Genomic DNA, 14,925 nt, shown 5'->3' on the forward strand with positions numbered 1-14,925 from the left:
AAATAATTCAAAATTCAAAACTGGAATATGTTCTATATCCTTCAAAGGTATAAATGGCAGAGCCTGTTATCAAATGTATTGAGAGTACTTCCAATGGGCACTGATACAGGACTAAAAATAAATTGGAGTCTACTTACCTGACAAAGCAGAGAAGTCCACAAGTATCAAATGCATGCCTTTCATTCCCTATGTTTACTAACCAAACAACTAAACTGGCAAAGAAGGCCAAGTGCTAATAAGGACATTAAGTTCAGAATGGGTGCTGCCTCTCCAAGACGAGTTAACAGTGGTGAATTCACAAGTGTGCATTATTTAGGACTGGGAAGGACAAGCTTCTCAACAGCCACTAGCCATGATGGCTATGTGCTACCTTCAATATTAGAGGTTGCGGGTGAGCACAAGTAGGGAGAGTGCTAATTGTGGGTTTTCCATAGCCATCTGGTTGGCCACTATGGGAACAGAATGCTGAACCAGATGAGCTTTTTGTCTGCTCCACCAAGGCTTTTATGCTCTTAGGAGAGCAGACTCCCAGACATGAGAGCTGGGTGAACATTGAGTCTTTAACAAGGAAGCATTCTAGTAATTAGACAGCAGGAATCCAGGAGCTGTAGCTTCAAGTCTGACTGCTCGGTAGAAATTGGGAAGCAAAAGGCAGTGTGTGTTAAACCAGCCCTCCCCAACCTGGTGCCCTCTAACTTGAAACTGATTTGAGCTGTTCTAAACATCAGGAGGGCACCAATTTGGAATAGGCTAATGTCCATGAGCATTAATTATCACCAGTTTAGTTGTCTCTAATGTAGCTTAAGTTACCTTTGACAGATTCCTCTTTAGTCTGCTCCTAGGATGTTTAAAAGGAGAGGTGGCTGGGCATAGTGACATCTCATTCACTCTGGGGGTTTCTGTATTCCCCCATTGTGATGCTTTCCAATAGCAATGCATTTTACATTGAGGAGGGTAAGTGAGAAAGGGCTCTTGTGAGTCCTCAAAGGGGAGAACCTTTGTGAAAGGTTTCAGGTGCCAAAGCACCCAAGATCTTTGAAAAAGATTAGAGCCTTTGAGGCTTCACAAGAGCTCTTTCTCTATTATTCTCCATATGACCAATTCATTACCTAATGTCATAGCCAACGCTACTAGGAAGCACCACAATGGGAAAGTCAGAATCCCCCAGTGAGCTGTTGCTACATCCAGACTCTTCTTTAAACATTCTAGGAACAGACAAAGCCACTTCCGGGCCTGCCCCAGGAGGTGGGGTTGCGGGCATCACGCCCTCCCCCACGTGAGCGGGGGCTGGTCTCAGCCCCCGCGAGAGCAGGGGAATCCCATCCGGCCACGCCTCCCGGCCAGCCAATCGGCTGGCTGGAGGGGGCGTGGCCCTGCCCTATTTAGGGCCGGAGCGGAGATTTAACATTCCTGGAATTCTTTCCGATTGTAGTGGCGGTGCACCTGTGGCCGGAAACCTTTAGTAACCATAGGGTGTGCTTCCACACCGACAATCAGGCCGTGGTGGCAGTACTTTCCAGGCAGGCCGCGCGGTCACCAAGGGTAGGCGTCCTCCTGCGTTCCTTCGTTCTCCGGTGTTTGGAGCTCAACATCCACTTCTCTGCAAAATTTGTGCCTGGTGTAAATAATGACATCGCGGACGCCCTATCTCGCTTTCAGATGGACCGCTTCCGCTCGTTGGCACCGGATGCACAGCTTCTGCCGCAGCCGTTCCCGGAACATCTGTGGAGCCTTGGGGACCTGAGGCATGGGGACCAGAGGCCTGGGAGCCAGAAGTGATTCAGGGAGTAATGGCCTCACTGGCACCTTCCACTTTGAGATCGTATAAGAAGGCGTGGTCAGATTTTTTAAAATTCCGTGACAGTCTCCCGGAGGGGAATGCGCTGGGCCGAGATGCTCCCAGCAGTTATGGCCAGAGCGGCAGTAGAGGGCCCCCCAGACGCTTTACTCATACAATTAGGGGAAAACGACCTAGCCTACAGGAAGGCAATTGATTTGCAGTGGCACATTGTTAGCGACTTCGAGGAGCTGAAGGCAGCTTACCCGAATATCACAATTATTTGGGCCTCGCTGATGGAGAGGCGGGTTTGGAGAGATGGCAGGTGCCCGATAGCTATAAATAGGGCTAGGAAAGCCTTGGATCGGGCGGTGGTGCGTAGAGTGGCGGCCCTGGGGGGGTTGGTCATTGGCCACCCAGGCATTCGTTTCAACATCGAGGCCCTCTACCGGTATGATGGCGTGCATCTTTCGGATGCTGGTAACGATGTTTGGTTGAGGGATATTGCTAAGGGGATAAGGGAGTGGATTCAGGCATGAGAGTATTGGCGGCGAGCGGCTGCTCGGTGGCGGTAGGCATTGGTAAGAAGGGGTTAAGAGGATGTGTGGGGGGGAGGAACGCCATCACCTCCCCCCAGTGAACGAAGGGTGGTCCGTTAAAGGACTCCGGGGGGCGTGGCCCTGTCCGAAGCCTATGGAGGTGTGGGCCAAAGGCACGCCCCAGAGCGGTGACCCGGGGGAGCTCTTAGCCGACGTGCCTCAGCGGGAGACTCCCCCGATCAGTGTTAACCCTTCACCGTGTCTCCAGCAAATGGGCTGGAGCCGGATAGTCGTTAGGACCAATGCCTAAGCCAACGCCTCTCATTCCTGAATTCAATAAAGTTGTGGCCTAATTCGCCCAATTAACCTTAATCATGGTGTCTCGTGTGTTTATTTATCTTGGTGGGGGGCGGGAACTCGCCACGCAAAGCCACTTCCGGGCCTGCCCCAGGAGGTGGGGTTGCGGGCATCACGCCCTCCCCCACGTGAGCGGGGGCTGGTCTCAGCCCCCGCGAGAGCAGGGGAATCCCATCCGGCCACGCCTCCCGGCCAGCCAATCGGCTGGCTGGAGGGGGCGTGGCCCTGCCCTATTTAGGGCCGGAGCGGAGGGGGCTCGCCCTCTCTTCTCCGGCTAGCCCCACGTTTCCCCGCCCTCCCTCCCTTTAGTTGGGCTTTAGGTAGGTCTGACTTTGCTATGGGCTTCGGCCTGTCGCCGCAAGGGGCATGGTAGGAATTTTTCCCAATTGGCAATTTCCAGCCTTTTGGTTTTTCGCCTACCTCGTAGCAACTCGTCACAACTCTTCGGCATTGGCGGTAGGCATTGGTAAGAAGGGGTTAAGAGGATGTGTGGGGGGGAGGAACGCCATCACCTCCCCCCAGTGAACGAAGGGTGGTCCGTTAAAGGACTCCGGGGGGCGTGGCCCTGTCCGAAGCCTATGGAGGTGTGGGCCAAAGGCACGCCCCAGAGCGGTGACCCGGGGGAGCTCTTAGCCGACGTGCCTCAGCGGGAGACTCCCCCGATCAGTGTTAACCCTTCACCGTGTCTCCAGCAAATGGGCTGGAGCCGGATAGTCGTTAGGACCAATGCCTAAGCCAACGCCTCTCATTCCTGAATTCAATAAAGTTGTGGCCTAATTCGCCCAATTAACCTTAATCATGGTGTCTCGTGTGTTTATTTATCTTGGTGGGGGGCGGGAACTCGCCACGCAAAGAGAGGAAGCAGTTACCAGTAACAAAGCTGTGTCAGAAGCATGGGAGGGGGAATTTTAGGGCCAGTCTATAATACAGTATACCCAAATCACAACTGTGCTCATCTAGAGAAAAGGTGGAAGGGGACAGGAGAAAGGAAGGAAGAGGAGTGAAAATCAAATAATCTAAAAAAGACCTTTAGCACTCTCTTCTATTTGTTAATCTAGTTCCTCCAAGAAGACAGCAGTACTTACAACCAGCTCAACATTTTCTCCTTACCCAATGCCCTTTTAAAAAGCTAACAAAAGGAAGGGAAAGACTGTTCAAAGAATTGGAATTTGAGCTCACAGCAGTTCTTTCATCATTTATAAGAGCTACTTCTTACAATTCAGGGTGGAACACTCTTAACTCATATGCCATCCCCACTCGTCTCCGCCAAAGGTACCAGGGTTCAGAAACGCAGTTGCTCGGGGCATAGTCCATGTGTGTTTGCATAAACTGTCAGGTATCAGAAAAGTAAATAATTTTCTCCATCAGGAAAATAGGATATGAAGGGGTTTTTATTCAACATTTTTTCATTATCAAGAGGAAAGAGATTATTAATATATGGACTTTGTATTTTCAAGGATTGTGCAAGTGACCCAGTATGAGGGACAGAGTTTCAGATTTGAAACATCTGAGGTCACTGCTCACTAATATTGCACAAGATCACTATCTAAGTTCAGATCTCCATCTGCATAAATTGGAATTAGCATAGTCTCTACCTGGATTTTTGATAAAGAAGCAATGTGCAAAGTATTTTAATCTCAAGGTGCTATAAAGGTATATCATACAAAGGTATGATAAAGGTCTACTGTTTTGGACTGGATGGATGAAGCATTTAATGTACAGTCAAAAGCAAAAATAGAGATCACCAGTTACTGATGTTAATGAAAGCATTTATATGCCAAAGCACTACAGAAATTCTACAACCTAATATCCAAGGTTTGGAAATCTGCAACCTCTATTTCAAAAAGATGTACATTTCACTTTGAAAGTTACTGAAGATCTGAAAGACATGCAAAGACTAATCCACTACAATTTTGAATTCCACATACATTTCTATCTTTAACTAGTGCTTACATTATTCAGTTCATGATTCTACACCTCAAAGAATACAATGAGGGTCAAATTAAATGCAGTTTGTGGAAGATCTGTTATTAAGATCTCTCACTTCTCATTTTTTTAAACTCCATATAAGCAATCAGAGGCTTCATAGTCAGCATTGGCTCTCAATTTTGGGACTCTTAGGTAATATGTCCTCAGGAAGCCCATCTGCTTGCAGCGTTCACCACTGCCTATTTGCTTGTGCTATGAATGACCCTATCTAGTAAGTAAAGCATCCTGTTTTGCAGGATGCATTTGAGACACCCACAAAGCAGAACACGATGGCAATAGCATTATATTCCCCAGCAACTAGGGACATGCTATCTCTAATCCTGGCTGTGTGCCATAATCACTGATAGCCTTATCCTCCGTAAATTTGTCTAATACCCTTTTAAAGCCATCTAAGTTGATGGCCATCACCACATCTTGCAAAAGCCAACTCCATAGTTTAATTATGCGCAAGTATGAAGCGGGTGGCACTGTGCTCTAAACCACAGAGCCTAGGGCTTGCCGATCAGAAGGTTGGCAGTTTGAATCCCTGTGACAGGGTGAGCTCCCGTTCCTCGGTCCCAGCTCCTGCCCACTAGCAATTTGAAAGCACGTCAAAGTGCAAGTAGATAAATAGGTGCAGTGGTACCTCGCAAGACGAATGCCTCGCAAGACAAAAAACTCGCTAGACGAAAGGGTTTTTTGTTTTTTTGAGCTGCTTCGCAAGATGATTTTCGCTATGGGCTTGCTTCGCAAAACGGAAACATCTTGCAAGTTTGTTTCCTTTTTCTTAACACCGTTAATACAGTTGCGACTTGACTTCAAGGAGCAACTCATAGAACGCGGTGTGGTAGCCTTTTTTGAGGTTTTTAAAGACTTTGGTGATTTTTGAAGCTTTCCCAAAACTTTCCCGACACCGTGCTCCGCAAGGCGAAAAAAATCGCAAGACGCCAAAACTCGCGGAACGAATTACTGTATTTTTCGCTCTATAACACGCACCCGACCATAACACGCACAGACATTTCCCCTTACTTTCTAGGAGGAAAAAAGTGAGTGTTATGGTGCAAAAAATACGGTAATTTCATCTTGCGAGGCACCACTGTACTGCTCCAGCGGGAAGGTAAACGCTGTTTCCGTGTGCTGCTCTGGTTCGCCAGAAGCAGCTTAGTCATGCTGGCCACATGACCTTGAAGCTGTCTGTGGACAAATGCAGGCTCCTTCGGCCTATAGAGCAAGATGAGCGGGCAACCCCCGAGTCATCCGTGACTGGATCTAATGGTCAGGGGTACCTTTACCTATGAAGTACTTCCTATTGACTGTTCTGAATCTCAAATCTTTCAACTTTATTAAAATAATCTCTATCCACTGTCGTCACAAATTTTATAAACCATTATCATGTGCTTCTCACCTGCCTTCCCTCTCCAACTAAAAACCCCAAACACTATGACCTACACATTTTTCCAGTGCTGCACATGGAACTAGTATTAGAAGAGATCTTCTGCTTGCCAGAAGATGGACTTATCTACTTCAGCCCCTTCTTCGTTTTCAATTGCAGTCGCTGGAAACATTTGCTGAACTAAACAAGCTGCTCTACAATTTAACTTCCCCATTGCAGTTCTGAATACTGGTTTGACGATGAGCAATATTTCATTCTATATACATTTTCAGGCCTACAGAATGTTCTCAAAAGAAAGTGAACTTTGGAATATAATCATTCATTGCTGAACTGTTACATAATTCTGACAAGTACGTGATCTGCATTTTTTTAGTGCTAAATGACAGGAAGTTCCAAATGTCCTACTGTATAATTAAACTGTAAATATTATTAGTCACAAGGCCAAACAGGTCACCAACAGTGATGCTAAATAGTTCTCATTTATTTTTTACATGCCAGTTATCAGCATGAGTTTATTTGCAACTAATTTTAAGCCACACAACTATTTTTTTAAAAAAGACAAAAATACCGTGCTTCTCCTATGTAAGAGCTCTGGTAATCTCTACTCCACAACCCAAAGTTTCCACTCCTAGATCTTCAAAATTATTTCTTCTATGAAATGTCATAGTAATTTAAGATTACACAGTATTCAGGATGAGAAGAAAACTTTGAGAGAATGATATAAACCAAGCTGAAAGATAAACATTAATTCATAGCCAGCCAGCACCTTCAAAGTATAATAATAAGCAATATCACATTTAGCGCCTTTCCCAACAAAGGGAAAGCCCTCTCTATTTTAATAATGGAATCTAACTACCAAACAAAGCCTTCATGAATCTATAATTCCACAATAAAAACTTATCTTCCAAAATAGCTCAAAACTTCCTACACAATTACTAGAATGCTTAGATGATTATTTGATTGTTTGTCTCAGCTGCCTTAAGACATGAAAGTATCTGCCCAGGAGAGTGAAGGACTTTATAAAAGCAGACTGATCCAAACTCTGTTATAATGATAATGTTATAATGGCATGACATGACACAGTTTAGAAAGAAAAGAGTAGAACATGAATTTTAAAACAAATGGAGTACTGTAATAGTATAAAATATTAAAATCAGTTAAAGCAATTTGCAATCAGAAGAATTTGGTGGGTCCCTGTAAGGGAGGGACAAAGTGATATTGCGGGCAAAATATTCGCTGTGAAGAAGACACGGATCCAGTAATATGTCAGATACGCTTTTTATTATATGAGCAGTTTTGAGTGTCAGAACTCTAAGAGGAAGAGATAAACACCCATGCCGTTTGCTTAAACAGAAGCAACACTGTTGGACTCTGTGCAAGATAACTCTCAGAAGAGGGTTTCTTTTAAGTCCAAGAAAGGTTGACTGCTTGCAGTTGCTGTCTGTAACTTGAATAGTGAAAAAGCAGGAATTGTCTAAACATAACTTCTGATTTATGGAGTATGATCCTTTGACAATGTTATGGGTATTGAATGATATACTAATACTAAGAGACCAATTAAAAGGCAAGGAGAATCAATAGGTCTACTCTGAGTAAATCTTAGTTGGACCATCACCTAAATCTTTTAGGTGATGATCCAACTAGTAGTACATTTATCAAAGTACTACTACAGATACACAGAACATATTTCAGAACAACTCATACAAACCATTATACAGTGGTGCCCCACAAGACGAATGCCTCGCAAGACGAAAAACTCGCTAGACAAAAGGGTTTTGCGTTTTTTGAGTCGTTCCGCAAGACGAATTTCCCTATGGGCTTGCTTCACAAGACGAAACGTCTTGCGAGTTTGTTTCCTTTTTCCTAAATCCGCTAAGCCGTTAATAGCCGCTAAGCCGCTAATAGCCGTGCTTCGCTAATAGCCGTGCTTCGCAAGACGAAAAAACCGCAAGACGAAGAGACTCGCGGAACGGATTAATTTCGTCTTGCACGGCACCACTGTAGATCTTTCTTGACAGATTTAAATTGACTCAGATACGCAGAAAAAATATGCAGATTTATACCCCATTTTTCTACCAAAGTCCCAAAACAGTTAACATCATTTATAAAATGTAACAGATAAATCAAGCAAATAGCAAAATGGCAAGGCCCACACTGAATATAAGCACAATAAAGCATTATCAAGAATCATAAGACACATATGCAGCAGGAGACATTTGGTCTTTATGGCCGAAGAAGTCTCAGAAGGATCAGAGAAACCAAATTTGTTGCCACTCAAAGCCAGCACCCGCTCTGGCCTTTGTCACTGCATCTCTGCATCTCACTTTTCTGTATGAGACAACTTATGACTGCCTATACAGAACATGTATATACCACTGGGTGACAAGCCCTGCCAGCTATTTGTTTTAACTGCTACATATTACAGAATATGTACAGTTGTATTTAATACCCTTTTAAAGGACACAATACAAGATTTACAGTACTTTTCATTTCTTCATGCAAAGCAGACAAGGTTGTCATTGACAAAAGAGCAATTGGGTGAAATCTAAAGCAGGATACGAAAACAGTCTATGCAGTAATTCCACCACTCACTCCAAACAGAAATAATGGATCTAGAGCATGGTAAATTGGTGAAAGGCTTCAGTATAATTATCAGTTATAATCAGTATAACTGTATAACACAAAAGAGCAAAAGCAAACGGGAGAGGGAAATGCCCCCTTTTAGTCTTCTTGTGCATGGATTATTTTAGAGTCTTATTCTATCAGTGTAATCTCATCTATTCTATGGCTTATAGCAACATCAATTAATCAAAATAATCCCAGGTGATTGGAGCAACTAACTTTATAAACGGTCTTTAAATTAAGTAACCAACCAACCTATAAATCCTAGCTATAAGACAAATGTGGAATAGATAAGATTCAGGAATAGGAAGACATTACCTCACATTCCACCTGCAAGACAGTGCCCTTCCCGGCTTCTTGCTTCAGAATTTCATTGACATTTGTCATTATTCCCTCCGGCAACATATACTTGTAGAGAGGGGATAACAACTAATGTCAATGAAATTCTGAAGCACGCCTGGTGGGGCACCATTTTGCTGGCTCGATACGGGCGAACATGTATGCATTGCACAGAAGATCATAATCACCGGTCAATATATAATAGGAAGTCTGTCTTGGGTACAATTCAGAAACAGCAGGAAGTAGAGAAAGACCCTAGGAGGAACAGTGGGCTAGTTCGGTGAAATCTCCCAAAGCAGAAGCAACACATGGCTCAAAGGATAGAGGTGACTAGCCCACTATGGATAACCATAGTTTGGACCAGAAAGTAATAAACAAAACGACAGGAAGGGAAGCATATTTGAAAGAAAAATTAGGGAGAATAATTTTTACTCCGTGGGGAAAAGATGCTGAACCTAGACAGTAAATGTTGCTGCCCTTGCACACACAAAAATATTGGGGAATAGGAGAAAAGGAGAGAGATGTGAAAACTCACCTCAACCCCCTTACCCTAGTCCATAATGTAAGAAGAGGATAAACCGAGTCTAGTAATACTTCATGTTATGTTAAACCCATGCAGTAACGTGAAACAACAATGGGTATGATAGGTGGGGCGTAGCCCATGAAACCAAACCATAAAACAAACAAGAGCCTTTGTAAGAGGTGAAAGAGGAAACAGTTGGTAAAGGGCAGAACCTCAGCCATCACTATTACAGACCATTTAGGAAGGAAAAAAGGAGACTCGGTTACAATTCTTGAGTTGTAGACCCTATCATTTCTCAAGAGCATTTCCATTGTGACAAAGAAAAACCACATAAAATGCTGTTAAGATGAAACCACCTTCTTTTACAACTTAACCTTGGAGTAATCGTTGTACCTCTTCACTACATTTGCTGGGGCACAGGCAACCCGTTATTCAACAGGGGAGGACCCTTGCCTCCAGGCTTTGCTTACTAAATAGACCTTTATTCTGATGGGGGGGCCTGTTTTTAAAACACAGCCCCGATACTGAAAACTCTCCCTCTTTCCCCAGTTTTGAAGTGACGGACCTGCTGCTTTTAACGTGCAGAGAGAGGAAAGCTATAGGGACATCACTGGAGCCAGTATTTTTTGTTTAGGCTGCTTTCTACACCCCATTATTAAAGTAATACTCAAAGAGATGGAACAGTAACAAAATAATTGTGTGTGGCCGGGGGGGGGGGGTGTGTTGGAGAGGAGAGAACCTAAAAACCACCCTGCTGGATCAGGCTCGTGGCCCATCTAGCCTAGCATGCTATCCTCATAGCGACCAACCAAATGCTTGTGGAAAACCTATGAGAGAAAGAGAGCGATTGAGAGGGAGAAGCCCACATAAGATGCTACGGCTCTCTCTCTCTGTATATGAAACATCTAATTAAAAATGTCTTTAAAATTAAATTAAACGAACAGTTTGAGGAGGGAGGTGGAGGAGAAGAAATAGATGCTGGAAAGGAGAATAGGAGAAATCGACAGCAGGAATTTAGGTGGTTGGGGGGGGGGGAGAAGGGGCCTGCCTTTCCCTGCAGAGGGTGATGATGATGGATGGGCAGCCCGGGCATGGCTGGGAAAGGAGGGAGGCCTCTGGGCCAAGGTCACAAAGCCAACCCCGCCCCCCCCCACGTTGTCGCCGCTTTGGGTGGCAAAATGGGGGGGGGTGCGAGGGGGAAGAATCGACAGAAGCCCACCAGCCGCTCTCCTCCCCACCCATCACCTGCTCCTTTCCGCCACATTAGGCAGGTGCGAAGGTGCCTAGGCCTCCCGCATCTCTCCCCCCCCCGGTCCAAGTGGAAGAAGGGCGAGGGGACTAATAGTGCCACCACATCCTCCCCCTCCCATTTTTTGGGGGGAGGGGGTTGTCTATTGGTCGCCGCCCAATTTGGGAGATTGCCTCAGCCCCCCCCCCACATAACAGACATCCCTTCCCCCTTCTTCGTGCCCGCCCCCCTTCCCCCAGCGCACCTCACGCCGCAGCCTCACCTGCGTAGGCCCGGTCCGGGCTCTCGCGCTCTCTCCTGTCTTGACTGCGACTCCCATGGAGATACACCGCCACACACCCGCGCCTGGTTCGGGCTCCCAGCTTACCCCTCCCCGCTCCCTCTCCTCAGCCGCCGCCTTTGTCACTCCATTGGCGCCCGCGCCTGCCACTCTCCACCTTCAGCCGGCGCCGGATTGGCTGTCGGAAGCCGGCCTTTCGTCCGAGTGGGAACTGGAAAAGAGAAGGGGGTGGGAAGAGGAGGGCCTGGAGGTTGTCAGGGCGGCGGCGCCGGCGGCAGCGGCGGCGGTAGCAGCAACGACGCCGACGCCGCCCTGCCCTCCCCGCAGCAGTCCGGCGAAGAAGAGGAAGAGGAGGAGGATGCCCATTGGTTCCTTATGACGCAGTTGGGCGGAGACACGAGGCGCCATTGGGCCAGGAGGGGTGTCAGTCAGGGCTGGGTGGAGAAGTGACGCGTGCCTGAGCGTTGCGTCGCGCTGAGGGGAAAGAGGGAATGTGCGGGAAAGGGGCGGGATGGGTGTTGGGTTTTTTGTTTTTTTAATTTTTACCTCAGGTGGAAGATGCCGCCTCAGTTCTTTTGCCTCAGGCTGTCTCATTCATTCATAATATTTATTCATTGCCTTCCCTTTCCAAGAGAGTAACATACATACAAAAAATAAAAGAGCCAAAAACTTCAGAAGCTCAAAATATTGTATAGAACAGAAAGGAGCCATAGCTCAACTATGGGAGCAGGTGCTTTGCATGCAAAGGGGTGCCAGGTTTAGTTTTCAGGTGGGGCTGATGCCGATCAATACTGAGCAACATGGGCCAAGGCAGCTTTCTGTGTGATGTTGAAAACAACGGGGCAGTATGAAAAATGGGCAAATAGGAAGGCCTTCGCCTGGCTTGGAAAAGCTTGTAATGTTAGGCAAGCCATGTTTTCCCCTCAGAATGCATATCGGCCTGTGCACAACTTGTTTCCTCACCACAGGGAAAGTGCCAGCTTTCCCCATGATAAATGGATTGGGGCAGCTTTACAGTAAAATCAAACAAAATTCAAAAATGTTCCGTTAGTGAAAATAACATAGGAAATGCATAATATCAGCAATGTTGCTTTGTAAAGATTGTTATATTACACAAAATTGCATACAAAAACGTGCATACTGTATTAAGAGGAATTTGCACTAAAATGCTGATGAATTTTTTTATGATTGCTTTTTAAAGAATCACAAACTGATGCGGAAATGCGTGGAACTAATTCAAGATTGGGAAAAAATGGCAAACTGAGAGGAACTGAACGTGGCATATTTGCTCATCCCTAAATAGCACTCTGCAAAACTCTAGCCATTTATTGACCTTTTCTCAAGTGGTTGCCTACACTGTCTGGAGAGAGGGTGGAGTTCCACAGATCCTTTTGTGATGCCCTATGATTCATCCTGCGGGTCTCTTTAAGTGCAGTCTTAGCCTCTGCACGTGGCAGCTCATGTGTTTATGAACAGGCCCCTTGTCCAATGCCATTCATTCTCCTCCTCTGTGTGCAAAGCCAGCCTATAGGCTGCTCAGAGAGGCTGGTCCAAACAGAGTGAGCAACAGCCCCTTTCATTATTCATCCAAGTGTGCAGGCCCGTGCTGCATGCAGAAGATATGAAAGGAGGAAGGCAGCTGCTGTGCACAGACTGCCAATGAGATCGGAAAGCTGCCTTTGCAGTTCCTGTTTCAGTACAAACATTTGGCTGCGGGCTACCACAAAGAGCTGGCCCTGCCTATCTCCCCCCCCCCCGTGTGTCCCAAGTGACATACTCCATGTGACAAGCCATGTCAAAAAATACAAGTGGGCATTAAAACGAAAAGTATTTTGAGAGAGACAAGGGCATGCCATGATTGTGTCCTTGTCCCTGTCCTGTGATTGCCTTGTCCTGTAATACATCTGCACTTACAATTCACTCACTAGGCATGACTTATTCCCATTGCAGCCATAGTGAACATAGTTAAAAAGGATGACCAGGGATGACTTTTTTCTTTTACAAACCCCTCCAAGGAGAGAAATAAAAGCAGGCATGCAGCTGGTGAGAGATATATTGGTCTGATTCATGCTTCTACGCTTTAACCTCTAAATCTTCCTTTCCATCAGCTATTCTTGGATGAAGAAAGAGCTGGTGCCTTTTAAAGAATGCTACAGTCGCATGCATTAGGAATTTCTATCCTAAATATTTGGGCAGCGACTGAAAATTCTTCATACTCAGCTTACCAGAAATTAGTAGTCTTCTCTTCTTTGCAATTACACACATGCAATCCTTTTTGAGCACTAAAGAAAAGTCATGAATAACAACATTGGGGGGGGGGATGTTCTCCACAACAAATAGGAATTAGCTACAGATCTGAGTGTTTCCTATTATTGCTATCATTAATAAAGAAGGAAAGAACTGGGGGAAGAGGAGAGAAAAAGACAGCAAATAATTTTATAAAAATCCCAACTGCAGCCATTTAGGCTTTATTTATTCCCCACTAAAATGAGGTCTCTTAGATGCTTTAAAGCTGGTTGATGGTGAGCTTGCACAAATGTAGCACCCTGCTTGTGGTTAACACTTAGCTGGAATGAAATATTCAACGCAGCAACAGAGAAATTAAAATAATAATTTATTTGTCAGACAAATAAATGAGAGGCACAGTGGTATATGGTTACCAAGCTCTGGCCTGCCTCCTGCCATTATGGCCAGCCCTTATATTTCCTTAATCCACCCCCCTTTGCTGCTCCCGTGGCTGCCTCTGTTCAATCAGCCTGCTTGAATTTCCTATTGGCTGATTGCTATAACCAATTTTAAGATACACCCATATCCATCCTCCTGTCCTTATATGGCAGACAAAGAGCTATATATTGTTACATCTATAAATGACAAATAAGTAGTAATATATCTTACATGTGTCTCAACAAGGAATCTTAATTACCAGCTCACCTCTTGCCTTCCTTGCCCTCCAAAACAGATGGTTAATAATTTTAAATTTTTATCTTGAACATATGTCAAGGATCTTGAGTTTCACATCAACATTGAAAGATCTCCTTCATTTGAAGGTTTCTAAACAAATGTCTGGCAACTAATATATCTGGATGGCGTCTCTTGTCTGACAAGAGGCTGGGCTCAATGGCCCCTGTAGTCTATTCCAACTCTAGGACTCTATGATTCTATGAAATAAGAATTTAACATTTGTTAAATCCTTTGCATAATTACATTTAAGCCAGCATATTTAAACTTCCTCAAAGTAACAAGGAAGGAACAATTTACAGCCTCAAAATAAAATAGGAAAAAAAAGCCTCTTCCCCTGTTCACACTTCCCCCCTTCTCCAGCCGGTTTGTTTTCCATGTGCTCTTGGCCTTTTGACCTTAGGCTCAAGTTTAAGGCACATGGTTTTATTTTACTGTTTACCTACCACTTTTACAACTTAGTTGTACTCTACAGCATGCAAGGTTAGTGACCTGCTTCTCAGCCTTTTTATGACCGCAATAAACCAATAAACCAAAGATAAACATCTTGCCAAAGTACTTAGGCAGTTGGTCTTCTGCCTGGCATAACATTTGAAAATCTAAGCCCATTTAATTTAGGAACCTGATCAAGATATAAGCCAATATATGCCTTGATTAAAAATGCAGTCTATATTCAGATGCCACATTCCCCCCTTTCAAGCTCAAGGACCAAGCGTCCTTGATAGCTTGATCTGCATCATATTCCTGAGTTAAAGCTGTGTATAGGGCCATGACATGAGGTAGAGTTTCATTCGAAATCATCTTGCTAATTGTACTTCTAAAACATGAAATGATACATGGCATCATACATAAAACCATTACCACTACTGTCAAGAAAAACAAGCAAGACAATAATATCCCTTTGAGTCCTGTGACATTAG

At 44.9% G+C, this 14,925-nt stretch overlaps 1 protein-coding gene across 3 annotated transcripts in view; it reads right to left on the reverse strand.

Moving 5' to 3' along the window:
• Window positions 1–11,382, reverse strand: part of ABHD2 (abhydrolase domain containing 2, acylglycerol lipase) — a 37,541-nt gene extending 26,159 nt beyond the window's left edge. The window contains exon 1 of one of the 3 annotated variants that reach the window (XM_081171233.1): window positions 11,030–11,382. The gene's annotated coding sequence lies outside the window, so the exon portion shown is untranslated. Of the gene's footprint in view, window positions 1–810; window positions 874–11,029 lie in introns of those variants that run through there. The other 2 variants (XM_081171231.1, XM_081171232.1) reach the window with 2 other exon arrangements.
• Window positions 11,383–14,925: the final 3,543 nt, after the last annotated feature.

The sequence above is a fragment of the Podarcis bocagei genome, assembly GCF_964188305.1.
Source record: "Podarcis bocagei genome assembly, chromosome: 14".
In the NCBI taxonomy this organism is placed as follows: Eukaryota; Metazoa; Chordata; class Lepidosauria; order Squamata; family Lacertidae; genus Podarcis; species Podarcis bocagei.